Below are 16,256 nucleotides of genomic sequence, written 5' to 3' on the forward strand. Positions count from 1 at the left end.
TTAAAAACACATCTCTTATACTACTCCCTTGTAACTCATAACCATAGCATTCCACAACCAGCTTGAGCCCTCCATGCATCTTTTCATCACTCTCACTCTTCCAAGTCCAAGTTTCAGTCCACAAGCATTTCTTATGGGCTTATTAGGTGCCAGGAACTGTGCTTGGTAATGGGAACACAAAGAAAGGCCCAAACTTAGTCCCTGCCCTCACATTCTGTTGGGGAAAACAACTCACAAATAACTGTGTAGATAGATGGGAAGGAGGGAAGGAAGGAGGGGAGATAGTAAAACAGAGACAGACACACAAAGAAAGACAGAGACATAGAGATGGAGAGAGAGAAAGAAAGAGAGAGAGAGGGAAAAAGAGTGAGAGAGAGAGAGAGAATAGAAGATATATACAATATTAATGTAAAGTAATCTCAGAGAGAAGAGATTGGGAAAGTTGTCCTGCAAAAAGTGAGATGTAAACTGAGTCTTGAAGGACCCTGAAAAGCTAGATGTCACAGGGGAGGAGGGAGAACTTTTCAAGCATGGAAGATAGTGAAGGCAAATGCATGGAATCAGGAGACAAAAGTATCATGAACAACACCAAGTAGGGCAATGTAAGGACAGCTAGGTGGCGCCAGGGCATAGTCAGGAAGGCTCATCTTCCTGAGCTCAAATCCAACCTCAGACACTTACTAACTGTGTGACCCTGGATAAGTCACTTAACTCTGTTTGCCTCAGTTTCCTCATCTGTAAAAGAGCTGGAGAAGGAAATGGCAAATCACTCCAGTGTCTTTGCCAAGAAACCCCTCAATGGGGTCATGAATAGTTGAATATGACTGAAATGACTCAGCAATAACAACAAATTTTTGAATCCCCAATAATAGTCAAGGAGTTGAGGAGAGTGGGGTCAATTCATGGTATTCCCAGAATTCTTAAATATGTGTGACTTTTCACATGGCCAGTTCAGTGCCTGCTGGCCTCATCAGAACTATCTTACACTGTAATGTTCCCTGTGACTGTACCTCCACCACCTACTTTGACTCCATGAAATCCCCAATGTAGTCTACATCTCACTGGATTAGTTGGCTTCACTTTGCTGTGCATGTCCCTGAAGAGCATTAATTGTTAAGGGCCCTCTTCTCACTGCATTCTCCTTTGAGTATCTCATTAACTCCAATGATTCAATTACTATTGCTTTGCAGATAACTCTCAAATCCACATAGCTCTAAGCTCTTTCCTGAACTTGAGTCTTGTATTGCCAGCTAACTGTTCAATACCACCCCCTGTATGTCCCCTAGGCATTTGAAACTCAACATATCCAGTGTGGAACACAGTATATTTCCTCAAAAAACTATCTTACCTATCAACTTCCCAAATTCTGTTGATGGTGCCGCCATTTTCCTATCTACCCAGATTCACAACCTCAGAGAAGAGTCATCCTCAACTCTTCAATCTCTCTCAGCCCCTGTGTCAAAACAAGTAAAAAATCTTATTAATGCTACCTCTACAATATCTCTCACATCCATAGACTTCTCCCCACTCACACAGCCACAATCAAAGTTTAGGCCATCACCCCTCCCTACCCGCCCCCCCCCACTCATGGTCAACTGCCCTCACCTAACTAACTGATTGGTCTTCTTGCTTCGAGTCTTCTCCCACTCCACTGAGCTGATGAATGGACATTGCTTTCCAGCTAAGTGATTCTGTGCAAGTTGCTTAACCTCTGTTTGCTTCAGTTCTCTCATCTGTAAAATGGGGGTGATGATGACACCTACCTCCCAGGATGGTTTAGAGGATAAAATGATATTGCTTTTGTAAAGTGCTTTGCAAACTTTAAAGCACCATATAAATACTAGCTATTATTAATACTATGATCCTGAAACAAGTATCTGACCATGTTCCTCTCTTACTAAAAAATAACTCCCTATTGTCTCTAGGAAATAATATTAAATCCTCAGTGTGGTATTTCAGGGCCTCCCAAATTGGGTCCCATTTACAAGTGCTGGGTTTATTTTGTTTGAATTCACACACATTCTAGTTGTGTCAAATGCTATTTATTTTCTGCATATGCCAGTCTGTCTCCCATTAGTGGTTTCGCCATGTTTATTTACAATCTCTGACTCATGTAATCCCTTGTGTTGTTCAGTCCTTCAGTTGTGTCCAACTCTTCATGGCCATGTGTACCATACTAACCATGGGGTTTTCTTGGAAAAGATACTAGAGTGCTTTACCATTTCCTCAATTAAGGCAGATAGAGGTTAAGCGACTTTCCCAAGGTCACATGGCTAGTAAGTGCCTGAGGCCATGTTTGAACTCAGGTCTTCCTTACTCTAGGCCCAGGGCTCTATCCATTGAGCCACTGAGCTGCCTCTCATGCAATCTCATGTAATACCTAGCTTTCTTCAGTCCTTAGGTGAGGCTATGTTTGATTCAAAGAGCTACTAGTACCTTCTCTATTACTTTATATTACATTTAGTGTGTGTGTATTTACACATATGTACACATGTTTACAAAGTATGTATGTGGATGGATGGATCCACATTGGTTTATATAGATTTAAATAATTTAGAAATCTATATAATATAGAGAGCTATATAATACATGATATATAGTTCTATATAGAAGCAAATACTGGGGAAGTAAATACAAACCACACATGTAGTACATATCTTTACATATATGCACATGCATACACATATGTACATGCATGTGTGTGTGGACTTGGCATTTACTTCTCTTCCCCCAGTAGACTATAAGTTTCTCGAGGGGCGGGACTGCTCCATGTTTGTCCCATGTATATAACACTTAACCCATGTCTGGTGCATAAGCAGTACTTAACAAAGATTCGTTGAGTTCCATCAGATTGCTTGCAATGTGCCAAGAAGAACATGGGAAGAAGTCCGTGTCATTGCCTCCCTTTGGCCCGTGTACAGGCCATCTTCCTAGACATCAGCAGACACCTCCATTGAACACATCAATCTTTCTTCCCATTTACACTTGGTTTGATGTCAGCACATCATGGCTGTTTCCAAAGTCACATCTATCATCAAGCCTGAGATGAGTCTGATATACGCGAGGGTGACATCTCATCTCAGGTGCACAATCAGGGATGACTTTTACTCTACCAGTGCCAACACCTCCTCAAAATCAATAAAAAATAAAAGCTGCAGGTTTTTGTCATTTCTGCCTTTCTGTCACTCTTGGGCCCATGAAGCTGTTGTCTCCTGTGGTAATAACAGTAACTGACCTTTATGTTGTGTTCGAATGGTTGCAAAATGCTTTGTATACATTATTGAGTTTGAGCCTCACCAAACCTTGTGAGGTAGGCAGTGCAGGTCTTAGTCACCTCATTTTATACAGGAGGAAATCAAGGCTCAGAGAGGTCAGTGGCTTTGCCACGGTCATACAGCTGGTCAGTATCCACAGTGGGGATTTTATCCCAGGTTTGGCTGACTCCACATCCTAGAAACTATATCCAGCATCCTTCCCTTTGGTGGCATCTTTCACTCATCTCTTTTCTTTCTCACCCACATCTGCCTCATCAAGCTCTGTCCATTTTTCTTCCCTGTCTCTCCCATCCATCTGCCCCTGGCCACATCTACCCCCATCACTGGAGACCATCTCTCTATCCTATCACACACACTATAGGAAATGCATTCCAAAGTCAACCTGAAGAGTCTTCATTTGAGTAAAGGCATCTTCATGATGTTTTCTATTTTTTTGGAACCTCATCTTTGAACTACCCTGCTGTGAATGTCTGGTAGCAAGGAGACCAGCTATCATAACAGACCAGTTTAGGCACACGGCTGGGTTGCACAGTACACAGGGTGCTGAATACGGAGACAAGAAGACCTGGGTGTGAAGCCAGCCTCAGATATTTGCTAGCTGTGGGACCCTGGGAAAGTTGTTCCATCTGTCTTTCCGCAGTTTCCTCATCTGTAAAATGAGGATAATAATAGTCCCTACATCCCGGGGTTGTTGTGATGATCAAATGAGATAACATACATAAATCTTTGCAAACTACAAAGTGCTATCAAAATTCCAGTTATTACTATTGCTGCTGTTGTTAATATTATAACCATGTAAGTATGATGAGATAAGGGGTACATCTATAGTGATGTCTGTGGATATGGAAGGGGGCAGATGGGTGAGAGAGGCAAACAAGAAGAAAAGAGATCTTGGTGAGTTGGATGTGAAGGAGAAAGGATAGAGACAAGTGAAAGAGACCCAAATCTTGAACACTGGCAACCAAGATGCATTGTTGTTAGTCAGTTGTTTCAGTCCTGTCCAACTATTTGTAACCTCTTTTGGGGTTTTCTTAGCAAAGATCTTTGAGTGGTTTGCCATTTTCTTCTCAAGTCCATTTTACAAATGAGGAAACTAAAGCAAACAGGGTTAAGTGATTTGCTAGTCAATGTCTGAAGACAGATTTGAACTCAGGAAGATGAGTCTTCTTGACCCCTGGCCTGGTGCTCTGTGCACTGTGGTGCCACCTAGATGTCCCGAGGAAGTACCAGTGACAAAAATAAGGAAATTTTTAGAAAGTGGCTAATTTGAGTATATTCAATACATTCATTCACCCACTCTTTCATTCAATAATGATTCATTTCAATAAAAATTTGTTAGGCACCTACTACGTGCTGGGCACTGTGCTAAGTGCGTATTCAAAAAAATTCAGTAAGCAACTGGGATCAGGATTCTGAGGTAGGACAGAAAAAGTTTGGGTAAGACATGGTCTCTGCCCTCATGGCTTATATTCTATGAAGCTGAGTCTAGTCAGTATGTCACAGCTGTGTTCAGTTTACCTATTCGATGTGTCTTCCTGTTTGTCTCGCTGTCCCATCAGTCTGAGATACTGCACCATGAGAGGCAGCCCAGTATAGCATTGCCCCTGAAGACTTGTGGCCGGTCTGGATTGTCAAAGGGACTAGATTCCAGACCTGGCCCAGCCAGGTAACCAGCTCTGTGACCATCCACAGGTCAGCCGACCTCTCTGATGCTCCTTTGGCTCACATGTGAATGGAACATTGGCCTACAAGACCTCCAGTAGAAATCTCTTCCAGCTGCTGTATTCTGGGGTTCTTCTGAAGCCAGGAAACAAGGTCAGGGCCGGAGGTACAGATCCCAGAACCACCTTAACAGGGCCGATCATCAAAGCTGGGAGAGGAACTAAATTAGTGAAAGGAAGGTACAGAGAGGCCGAGGAGCAAAAGACCAAGGGTGGAGGAGCCACAGATTATTTTTTTAAGTTTTGAGTATGTGCCTCCAGCTACGAGAGAGAGAGAGAGAGAGAGAGAGAGAGAGAGAGAGAGAGAGAGAGAGAGAGAGAGAGAGAGAGAGAGAGGGAGAGAGAGAGAGAGGGAGGGAGAGAGAGAGAGAGGGAGAGAGATTGTACAAGCCAGCTGGTTTTAGGGAAACAGGGATTTGAAACCTCCCTCTCCCACTTAGCAGCTGTGTGACAGGGGGCAGTCTCTTAACCTTCAGCCTCAGTTTCCTTACCAACAAAATGGGGACAATAATGCCTATAACCTATCTCCAAAGGTGGTTGCAGGGAAGGGTTCAAGTGAATAAATGTACTTTGTCAACCTGAAAGCACTCTGTACAAATCTGCTGGGATGATTGTAGCTCTTTCTGAATGATGTAGGCAAACACAAGGTCCTCCTTTGACTCCTTGTTGTGCTGTGTGGGCGACCCTACATCTTGTGATCACTCAGTCAAGCACAAGCCCTGATCATTCCTGCCAAGCTGTAATAGCATCAGCTGTGGGTCCTGTGGAAGGCTATATGGATTGAGCACCCACCTAGCCCAATGTGAAGGAGATGTTCATCACCGGCTTAGCCCTGGCCACGACAACTCTCTAAAACCATCTACTCTGACGTAGAAGGGAGCCTAGGCACATCAGTGGAGGGACTGCCCACATCACGGCAACAAGTCAGCAAGTACTTATTGAGTGGCTACTGCACACCAGGCACCACATAGGACAATTATAAATTTATGGAAAGACAAAATAAGTGTGCAAGCAGTGAGCGTCCTCCCTCCTTGGTCTCTCTGACTCTTGTCTCTATGTTTTCTAATCCATCAGTTGCCAAACTGATGTTCTGAGAGTGCATGTGTAGGTTGCACAGTGGATAGTGCGCTGTCCCCAGAGTCAGGAAGAACCGAATCCAAATCTGGCCACAGACAATGACTTACTGTATGATCCTGGGCAAGTCACTTAACCCTGTTTGCCTTAGTTTCTTCATCTGTAAAATGAGCTGGAGAAGGAAATAGCAAACTACTCCAGTATCTTTGCCAAGAAAACCCCAAATGGGGTCACAGAGAGTTGAACATGACTGAAACGACTCAACAACAGCAGAATCTTTGGTGCCTAGCCACAGTACCTGGAACAACAAAGACAATACTTCCAAAAGAATGTTTATTGAATGAATTAATTGTCAGTATTTACATATATGGGTATGTTGTTCTCTCTCTCCCCCATGATGTAAGCCCCCCAAGGGCAGGTACTATTTCCTGTTTTTCTCTCCCAACTTCAGAGAGTGATTTCCAGTATTAGCACAGTGCCTGGCACCTGGTAGACATTTGATAAATGCTTGTTCCATAGATGAATGCATTTAAATTCAGTTCCACTCTCTCAGTGCTACTGACAACTCTGAGTTAAAACTTCCCTATCTCACGGCCACAGTCGGCCAAGATTCCAATCTGTTGGCATGGGACAAAGCCAGCCAAGGGCACAGAAAAGACATTCGTGCGGGTAGATTTGAATCAGGATGCCCGACCAGGATAGACACCAACCAAGGGAAGGGCACCATGAGACAATAGCATGACAAGAAATGTAAAGACATAGAGGGGCTACTCTTTTTTTCTGAATCAATCAGATTCTCAAATCATTTCTGAGAAAAGATAATAGTCCCCTATACTCTTACAAAACTGGGGTGGCGGGGGGAGGAAGAGGTGGGAGCTAAAATGTATTGTTAACAAAAATAGACCAAATTTACAAAAATTTTTAGTGCACTGGTTAACCTTTACTTCTCTAATCATATGCACAGCAGGGGAAAAGGATGTGCTAAAACAATTTCTGTATCAGGAACAAAGCCGGCGAATATTTCAGCTCAGGAATCACACTAGGAAAACCACCAGTTGGAAGTCAAGTAATAAGGCCACACTTCTGATTTTTTAAATGGAGCCTTGAGTAATAAGCAATAGTTTAATTACATTAATCAAGTCAGTCTCCACAAGGGCAAGAAGGATGATTCAGAAGTGGCATGCCAAATTTTGCAAAGCAGATGTAATAGAATATATTTAGATATTATTAAAAGAAAACGCTAAAGGTTTGGTTTGGGTTTTTAAAAAAATATATATCCATTGTTGCTTCTAGTAGGGATTTTAAAAGTTAGCCATAACTTTGTTCTTTCACAAAAGTATGAAAGTCATCATTACCACCACAACTACCACCGCCCACCACCACCATCAGTTTTTTTCTAGACTTTATAATTTGCAAAATGCTTTGTATACATTATCTCATTTGATGCTCACAACAAATCTCTAAAATAGGCACCACAACAATGCAACAAGGTCCCAATTAGGGTAAAAAATGAAGTGGTTGCATGTATTCAAATTCACATTATTCAAAGCATAATAATGTAACATATGGTCATTGGTTCCACCCCAGTGGACATAATGCAGTGAGAATTCAAGAGGTGTATTGAATTAGTGTAAGACATGGGCTCTGTCCTCAAGCAAGACCATTAGGAAATTAGAAAAATGGGAAGATTCGTGCATCCTCCAATAGCTGGGAAAGGCTTTATGGAGATGGGCTTTGAACTACCCCAGAAGAATGGGCAAGCTTGTATGGGAAAAAGATAAGATGAACAAAGAGTTGGAAAAGAAGGTAAGGTGAAAAGTAGCTGGTTGTTGGTCTTTGTTCTCAAAGAGGAGCAAAATGACATCACGATGTTGGAGTCAAGGTATAGTGTGTCCAACTGTGGCTGATCAGACCAGTACAAGCTTGGAAGCTTCTACCATAGCTTGGGCACAAATAGTCCATATGACTCTTTGGGGGTGGAGATGTCTCTAAGTTTGCTCATCTCACATTTCATTTGAGCGACTGCAATTCTACGTTGCTCACAGAGCAACACACCTTCTTTGATGAAAGGTAGAATGATTGGAAGTCAGAGCTGGAAAGGTTCTTAAGGTTCACCTCATCCAATCGTCTTGTTTTCTAATAAAAACTGACTTCTGAGCATTTTACAAATAATCTCCAGTGAGCTTCTCAACAGCCCAATGAGAGATGCTATGGTTGTTAACTCTATTCTTTACAGACAGGGAAACGAAGGCTCAGAGAGGTGACAGGACTTGCCTAGGGTCACATACTTCATGAATGTGGTCAGATTTGAATCTAGGTCTTCCAGGCTCCAAGTCCACCACTCTATCCACTACATTATGAAAGCCAAGCCTCAGAAAAGGGAAGTGACTTGCCTATGGTCTTAGAGGTGGTGGAACCAGGCCCTGGATTCCAGTCTCCTGGCCCCCAGAAACCCCAGACCTCCCCCTTGTCCTTGTCCTCCTCGTCCTCTCCCTCCTTATAACCTTCTTTTTTCCTTTTCCATTTCTGCTGATTTCCTTAATCAGATTCAGAATATTCTGTATTTAGTGATCTCATCGTCTTCTCCAAGTAGGGACATTGCACAGTGTGGACCTCCGGGCATTTAAAAATTATCCTGACCAGGTCCTTTACACATTGCTTAAATTTTAACAAGCAGAACATTTCTTTAATCATTGTCATTAAGCAGGCCACAGGCAAGCTACCTCAATCTCATATTTCAGAAATGGCTCCAGCAGCAGCTGTCCAACTCTAAGAGGACTCGCGGAAAGGAAAAGCTTGTCTCAAAGCCAAGATGATCATTGGGCAGCTGATACCCCTGGGTTTCCTGGCGCCCTCACCCTCACGTACCAAAAGTTGTGGAACAGCTGGAATTGCCCCCATCCCTCAAAGGCTGACTCTCCAGTATACTCACCATTCCCTTTCTTCATTCATTCTTTCTTTCTTTCTTTCTTTCTTTTTTTTTGTTGTTGTTGTTGTTTTTTGCAGGGCAATGGGGGTTAAGTGACTTGCCCAGGGTCACACAGCTAGTAAGTGTCAAGTGTCTGAGGCCGGATTTGAACTCAGGTCCTCCTGAATCCAGGACCGGTACTTTATCCACTATGCCACCTAGCTGCCCCTCATTCTTTCTTTACTTGGTTTTACTTTTTTTTTTTTTTACTGCCTTCTGTCTATAGACATTTCTTGATACATATCTACTTCCATGAACAACACGCCTCCTTTTTCCAAGGGAAAACAACATTTGTCACACTAAGCACCCATAGTCCCCCACCTCTCTCCCAAGAGAAGGTGGGAGGAGTAGATTTTCTCAAATGAAATCAGGAACCGATAGTGATTAAAGGTCATTGCCTTTAATCTGAGATCAGCTGCCTTTCAGTGTTATTTTCTTTTTGATTATCTTAATAGTTAGCATTTATATAATGCTCTCTACTTTACAAAGTACTTGTTAGCATTTATATAATGTTTTCTCACTTGTAAAGTAGTTGACATGTTATCTCATTGGATCCTTACAACAAACTTCTGAAGTATCAATCCCATTTTACAGATAGGAAAAGTGAGGCTGACAGCAGTTAAGTGACATGCCCAGGTCACACAGCTAGTAAGTGTATGAGGCAGGATTTGAACTCATGTTCTATTCTCTGTACCATTCCCCTGCCTAATTGGCCCTGTGAAGCTAGTTCTCCTGTATCTGCTTTCTTTACATCACAATAATGTATAAACACAAGGCTTCCCAGGTTGCCCTGAACTCCTCACACTCCCTTCTTACAGCACCATAGAGTGCCATTATATTCCTGTACCCACATTTGTTCTTCTGCACATCAGTCAATGAGCACCCTACTTTCTTTCCCACACAATAGTGCCCACCCTTCTCTCTCCCTCCATGTCACCCATCTGTGCCTCTCTTGAAGAAAACTGGAAGGAACCAAGTACCCCTCGTCAGATCACAGCATCAAATGCCAGCAACAGCAGAATTGTGTGAGAATATAGCAAGGCGAGCTGTGAGCCTAGAACCCCTTCAACCCACAGACCCCACCCTTAGGTAGAGAAGACAGTTGTTCCTTCCCTTCAGGTTGCACTAGATGAGTCCTTTGTGGGAGTGAAAGAACCTTCTTATTCTGTGAGTGTGTGTGCATGTGTGTATGTGTACATGTGTGTATGTATATGTGTTGTATATTCTACATATGTGTATTTGTACAAGTATATTTATGTAAACGTATTATTTATAACATATTATTATATACTTATAAATTATACATGCCTAACACATAGGTGTGTATTGCGTGCATATATGTATGTTGTTGGCATGTTACATATTGTATGTACCCATTGCATTGTGCATCACATGTATATGTATCATATGGAGTTGTATATATATATATATATGTTGCATTCATACATCTTTGGGTTTGTGTGGACGTATGTGCACAATCAGGGCTATCGACTGGGAACATCGTGAGGAAAAAGGCACCCTATAAATGTCAGTGGTTATTAATATTTGGCCTTTTTCTATTTAGCAATCAAGGGTGCTTTCCATAATCAGTGACTAAAGGTCTATTTCTGTCCCTCCAACTGTAAACATTTTCAGTAAAAATAACCGTTGACCGGGAACAGTATTTCTACTGTTCATAATTTCTGATAAACATTATCTGGGAGATAATGAACCTTTGCTTTCAGCTTCTTATGGAGCCCCATTCACGATGCCAGGCTGGCAGCCCCTTTCCTTTATAAGAAGGCCTCTCTCTAGGTGTCCGGCTGCCCACCAGGATGAGCAACCCCCTCCAGGTACCTGCCCATGTAAACGACCTTGTGGGTTCTGCACCTGTACCGGCTCACCAACTGGATGTACCAAGTGCCACAGAATAAATGAGTGTACATGTCTGTCTTCACATGTGCAATAAAAAACTCAGGAAACAATAGCATGCCCACTAATCTTGGTGTGTTTTTTTCTTAAGTTCTTACTTAAAACAGGAGTCAACTCCTTTTACTTAGTGATAGATTGAAATGCCAAGACTCGCAAGGGGAATGAGAAGGAAAGATCAAGTTACTCCCAAGCTAGAGGAGACAGACCCGAGTTCAAATCTGAGTTTCCATTACAAATTAAATTTGTTTTGATGGTTTCCTTCCAGATACCTCGACTTATTTATGCATTGGGAAAAAATACACTATCCAAATTTGCTGTGCCCTGACATCAGGCTCAGACAAACCATACCAAAATGGTACCTTTGAGAGGTGCTCTGTGCTATAGAAAGCACACGGGATTTGGAGGTAGAGGACAGAGGTTTTAAACGTGGTTCTGCCACTGCCTGTGGGACCTTGGGCAAGTCACTTAACTTCTCTTCCTTGGACTAAGTAACCTCTAAGCTCTCTTCCAGCCCAAGATCTAGGATCCATGTTCATTTCAACTCTCCAGGTCTCTATTTCTTTTCCTTTTGAAGGAGGAAATGACGCTAGATAACCTCTGAGGCCCCTTCCATCTCTAAACCCATAACCTGAAGATTTTAGGTTATGTTAAATCAGGAGAGAGGTCACATCATCCTTGCCCACACGTCCATTGACTCAATTAATATTGGTCTTTCATTATATGAACACTCAATCTCACTTTGGTTTTAATATTTTAAAACTCCTGTTTAAAAAAAAATGAGTGTCGGGGGCCTCTAGGTGGCGCAGTGGATGAAGTACCAGCCCTGAATTCAGAAGGACCTGAGTTCAAATCTGGTCTCAGATACTTGACACTTACTGTTTGACCCTGGGCAAGTCACTTAACCCTCACTGCCCTGCAAAAAAAAAAAAAAAAAGAGTCAGTGATTTAGAGGGATCCGTTTATGATATCTTATGTTGGAGGAAACTGACCACCTACTCAGTTCTAGATTTTCCATAATTCAACAATGAATCAATATTTGTCTGTTCCTTCATGGACTAGCCTGGTGGAGAAACCATGGATCTTGGGTTTTTTTTTTTTTTTTTTTTTTTTTTTTTACTGGGGACATGAAAAGAGCGCATGCTCTTCAAATGGACATGTCCCTGTGTTCCAAGTAGCCCCCATCCATCATGGCAGAGGCAAGATCTGCAGATTATGCCTTCCCAACGTCAGGCTTGTGAATTAAAGCTTTGTTGCAATTCAGCATACTTTGCAATTATTCCCACCATTCCCAGACTATAAATCACGGCTCCTGGGCAGACAATCAGCAGTTTCCATCTACTGTTCGAAGGCGCCCATGTTTGGTCTTAATTGTGCTGTCTAGTCCCGCACCCAGGACAGTGGGACATGACCAGTCCCGATAGCCTGGGAAATAAATTTCACTGTCACGAGTAGGGCCTATTTAAGGCTCATTCCCTAAACCCTCTGTCTACATAGCTCTTGGATATTTATGTTTGAATAATAGGAAATGAATTTAAATAGAAACACTTCTCAAGCCTTATCTCTGCAAACAAAAACCATAATTTATAATAAATTAACACAGCAGTTGTGAGCCTGCCATGCTTTCACTTTGCAGTTCTCACACCTCAGCTCACAGGATGACACTTTTTTTCTGATAAGGTAATCTTTGTAAGGTGGTTGTGCAGGTGATTAGATCTGACAGATGCTGGTGCGGTGGGGAGAGGTTCACAGATAGAACAAGCACAGCGAAGGGATTCCAGGGGGAAAAGAAGGGAATCACATGCAGGGCACCAGTGGATAAAGGGATCTGATAAAAGAACGAATTGGATCCAGGAAGGCATTTCTGGGTCTCCAACAAAACTAACATCCTTTACCCAAAACTAAATCAATCATTCGGAAGAAAAACTGCTCCAGGAAAAAATCGACCTTTGGAGGAGTGGGGGATGGGGATGGGGGGGGACAAAGGAGAGCATTATTATTATCTTTTTAATGCTGCCCTTCTAACGATTCCCTAGTGTTCCTGATTTCTATCATAGATACCAATCGCCTTCCAGTCACCCAGATTCCCAACCTTACAGTCATCTCCCTCAACTCTTTTTTTTTCTTTTCTTTTCTTTTTTTTTGCAGGGCAATGGGGGTTAAGTGACTTGCCCAGGGTCACACAGCTAGTAAGTGTCAAGTGTCTGAGGCTGGATTTGAACTCAGGTACTCCTGACTCCAGGGCAGGTGCTCTATGCCCTGGGCCACCTAGCTGCCCCTCTCAGCCATCTTCTTAATGTATGGCTTGCTACTGAACTCTGCTTCATTAGACCTCCCGAGAGACCACGCCAGGGAGGCTTCATCCATTAGTCTTGGAACTCCTGCTCTGGGGTAGAGTCCTACCTGGTGAAGAAGGGAGCCCAGCCAGTCCCACAACCTCGAAAAGAGCTCTCTGCAGAGCCCACAACACCGGAACCACAAGAAAATGGAGCTCCTGCCTTATTTTAATGTGTTCATGTATTCATGAAAAAAGAAACATAAATACATGTGGTTTTCTAGGTGAATATGGGGCCTGCAGGTATCTTTATGGCCCATTTAGTGGCCACTGCTTCTCTCTGAGACTGATTCCACTGTCCTAGGTTGTGCCTGCTAGCCCAGCCTGCCAGCCTCCCAAAAAGGGAACACACGTTCCATTTATTTCCCTCCCATCTTCCCTCCCTGTTCTGGGATCCTTCTTCAAGCCAGTGCTACCATTGCTTCTAGAATGGTCCATCAATCCACCAACCTTGTAGGGTGACTTCCCAACCTGGCCAGCCATCCCCACTAGTGTTGTCTTCCATCTCTGGAGAATGGGAACTACTGTGGTTTTGTGCTTGCATCTCCCAGATCTAACAGAATTCCCAGAAGATAGTTCATAAATGCCTGTTAAATTGCATTGAATTAAATGGTCTATCCGTCCAGTAGAATGTGACTTCCTTGAGGTCAGAAACTGATGGTTTTGTCTTTGTCTCATCTGGCACCCAGGAGGCATTTAATAAATGCGTGTTGAATTGAACAGTATTTTCTATCGTTATGAGCAAAACAAGAACAAAGAGAGACAAAGACTAGAATATCAAAATGTGCAAAGACACACTATCTATGGTTATTATCAAAGGCCACATTCGCTGTCCTTCATTCTGAAAGAAAACCTAGGTGATCTTCAAAGACATTCATTCAGCAGCTAGGTGGTAAAAGTAAATAGAGATCCTGGCCTGGAGTAAGGGAGACCCGAGTTCAAATCCAGCTTCAGACTCTAACTAGCTGTGTGACTCTGGACAAGTTGCTTCACCTCCTTGTCTGCCTCAGTTTCCCCATTGTAAAATGTAAAATTTTTTTAAAACACCTTAATTTTATCATTACGAATTAAATTGTACAATTTAATTTTTTCAAATTTTAAACAATTGTAAAATTCCCCATCTCAAAATAAGGGCAATAATAGCAACTACTTCCCAGGATTGTTGTTAGGAGTAAATGAGATGATAATTGTAAAGTGTTTAGTGCAATGCCCAGCACATACTAAGCACAATATAAATGTTAGCTATTATTATTACTATGTTTGGAGCACACAACCCCAATGTCCATATTTACTCATTTATAAATTGCATATATGGGAGCAGCTAGGTGGCGCAGTGGATAAAGAACCGGCCCTGGATTCAGGAGAACCTGAGTTCAAATCTGACCTCAGACACTTAACAATTACTAGGTGTGTGACCCTGCGCAAGTCACTTAACCCCAATTTCCTCACTTTAAAAAAAAGTCACTGGGGACAGCTAGGTGGTGCAGTGGATAAAGAACTGGCCCTGGATTCAGGAGGACCTGAGTTCAAATCTAGCCTCAGACACTTGACACTTACTAGGTGTTTGACCCTGGGCAAGTCACTTAACCCTCATTGCCCTGCAAAAAAAAAAAAAATTGCATCTGTGCTACTGTACTGATGATCATGTACATTAGGCCCACTACACAAAAATAAAAATTGACAAGGAGTCCATCAGTGTGATATACTATTTGATCCCAGAATCCACAGTCAGCCCCTGGAGTTTGCTGAGCAGAGGCAAGATGGGATCCCGTCTGCACTTGGGGAGCTGAGCATAGGATGAAATGGTGTTGGGAGAGATTGAAGGCAGAGATACCAATTAGGGAAAGATGGCTACAGTCCAGATGAGAGGCGAAGGGGTCCTGAGCTAGTCTGAGTGGAAAGATGGTGAAAGATTGAGAGGTGTTATAGAAATAAAGATGATAAGAGTTGGCCATCGATTGGATGTGTGGGATGAGGGAGAACGAGGCATCAGAGTTGATGTGGAGATCGCAAACCCAGGTAACTAGAAGGATTGCAATGCCTTCAGCAATAATAGGGAAGTTTAGAAGAGGGATGGGTGTGGGGGGGAAAGATCATGTAATAAGACCTGAGAGGGAGGACTCAAGCCATCCATGCTTGCTGATCCCTCTACCCCAGTCAAGCCCAAAGGCAGGGAGGCTATTCTGGTTTTTACCGGTCACTGTGGCAAAGCAGAGCCTACCTTCCAAAGAGGGACTGCTCCAGCACAAGCTGATATGGGGCACTAGAGGCTGGGGGAGAGGGGCACGTCTACCCAACTACCCCCATGCAACCACTGCTGTGGGCTCAGTTGACATTCAGTTAGAACTGCCTTTAGGAGCCAACTTGACTCATAAGAAAGATTGCAAGCTTACTTACCAGAGGGAGGGAGGAGAGTAGGAGAATTTGGTGGGGATTGGCAATTAGGGGAGCTGCTTTGAAGACAAGACCCACTATTGGCTAAGACAGGGAGGTCAGGAGGTAACCCTTCTTCCAGCCCTCTGGTGCATTGGTTTTACACCCCTTGAAGTGAGGCCACAACCCACTTACTATTAGGCAGCAGCCCTCACTTAGACCTCAGGTGACATCATTAAAATGAAGGCAATAATATTTCAATAGTTTTCATCACAGACACATAGTTGTTCTGAGGAAAATTCTCTCCCTACTCCACCTTGTAAGCTCCTTGACATCAGGGCTATTGTATACACTATATATAGATATAGATATAGATATATACTCTATATATGACTATATATCTACTATTTACCCACTATATACATACGCATATATGTATTATGTGCATGTATATAATATATGTATGTAGTATGTATGTGTGTATGTATGTATCCATGTATCTTGCACATACCCGTATAGTCCCATGTTTTCTCCTGCATTTGATAGTGCTCTCTTTTGAGAGCAGGGGATCATATTTTCACCTTTCCTTATATTCCAGGCAT

General features: G+C 42.7%; 1 protein-coding gene and 1 long non-coding RNA gene across 3 annotated transcripts in view; one reads left to right on the forward strand and one right to left on the reverse strand.

The window, feature by feature from the left end:
* Window positions 1-16,256, forward strand: part of CABCOCO1 (ciliary associated calcium binding coiled-coil 1) — a 157,272-nt gene that overhangs the window by 105,443 nt on the left and 35,573 nt on the right. The gene's annotated exons all lie outside the window — the stretch shown is intronic.
* LOC122739842 overlaps window positions 1-16,256 on the reverse strand; it is a 64,839-nt gene that overhangs the window by 28,885 nt on the left and 19,698 nt on the right. Inside the window, exon 2 of the long non-coding RNA XR_006354683.1 lies at window positions 1,349-1,453. This is a non-coding gene — a long non-coding RNA (uncharacterized LOC122739842). The remainder of the gene's footprint in view (window positions 1-1,348; window positions 1,454-16,256) is intronic.

The sequence above is a fragment of the Dromiciops gliroides genome, chromosome 2 (genome assembly GCF_019393635.1).
Source record: "Dromiciops gliroides isolate mDroGli1 chromosome 2, mDroGli1.pri, whole genome shotgun sequence".
Lineage (NCBI taxonomy): Eukaryota > Metazoa > Chordata > Mammalia > Microbiotheria > Microbiotheriidae > Dromiciops > Dromiciops gliroides.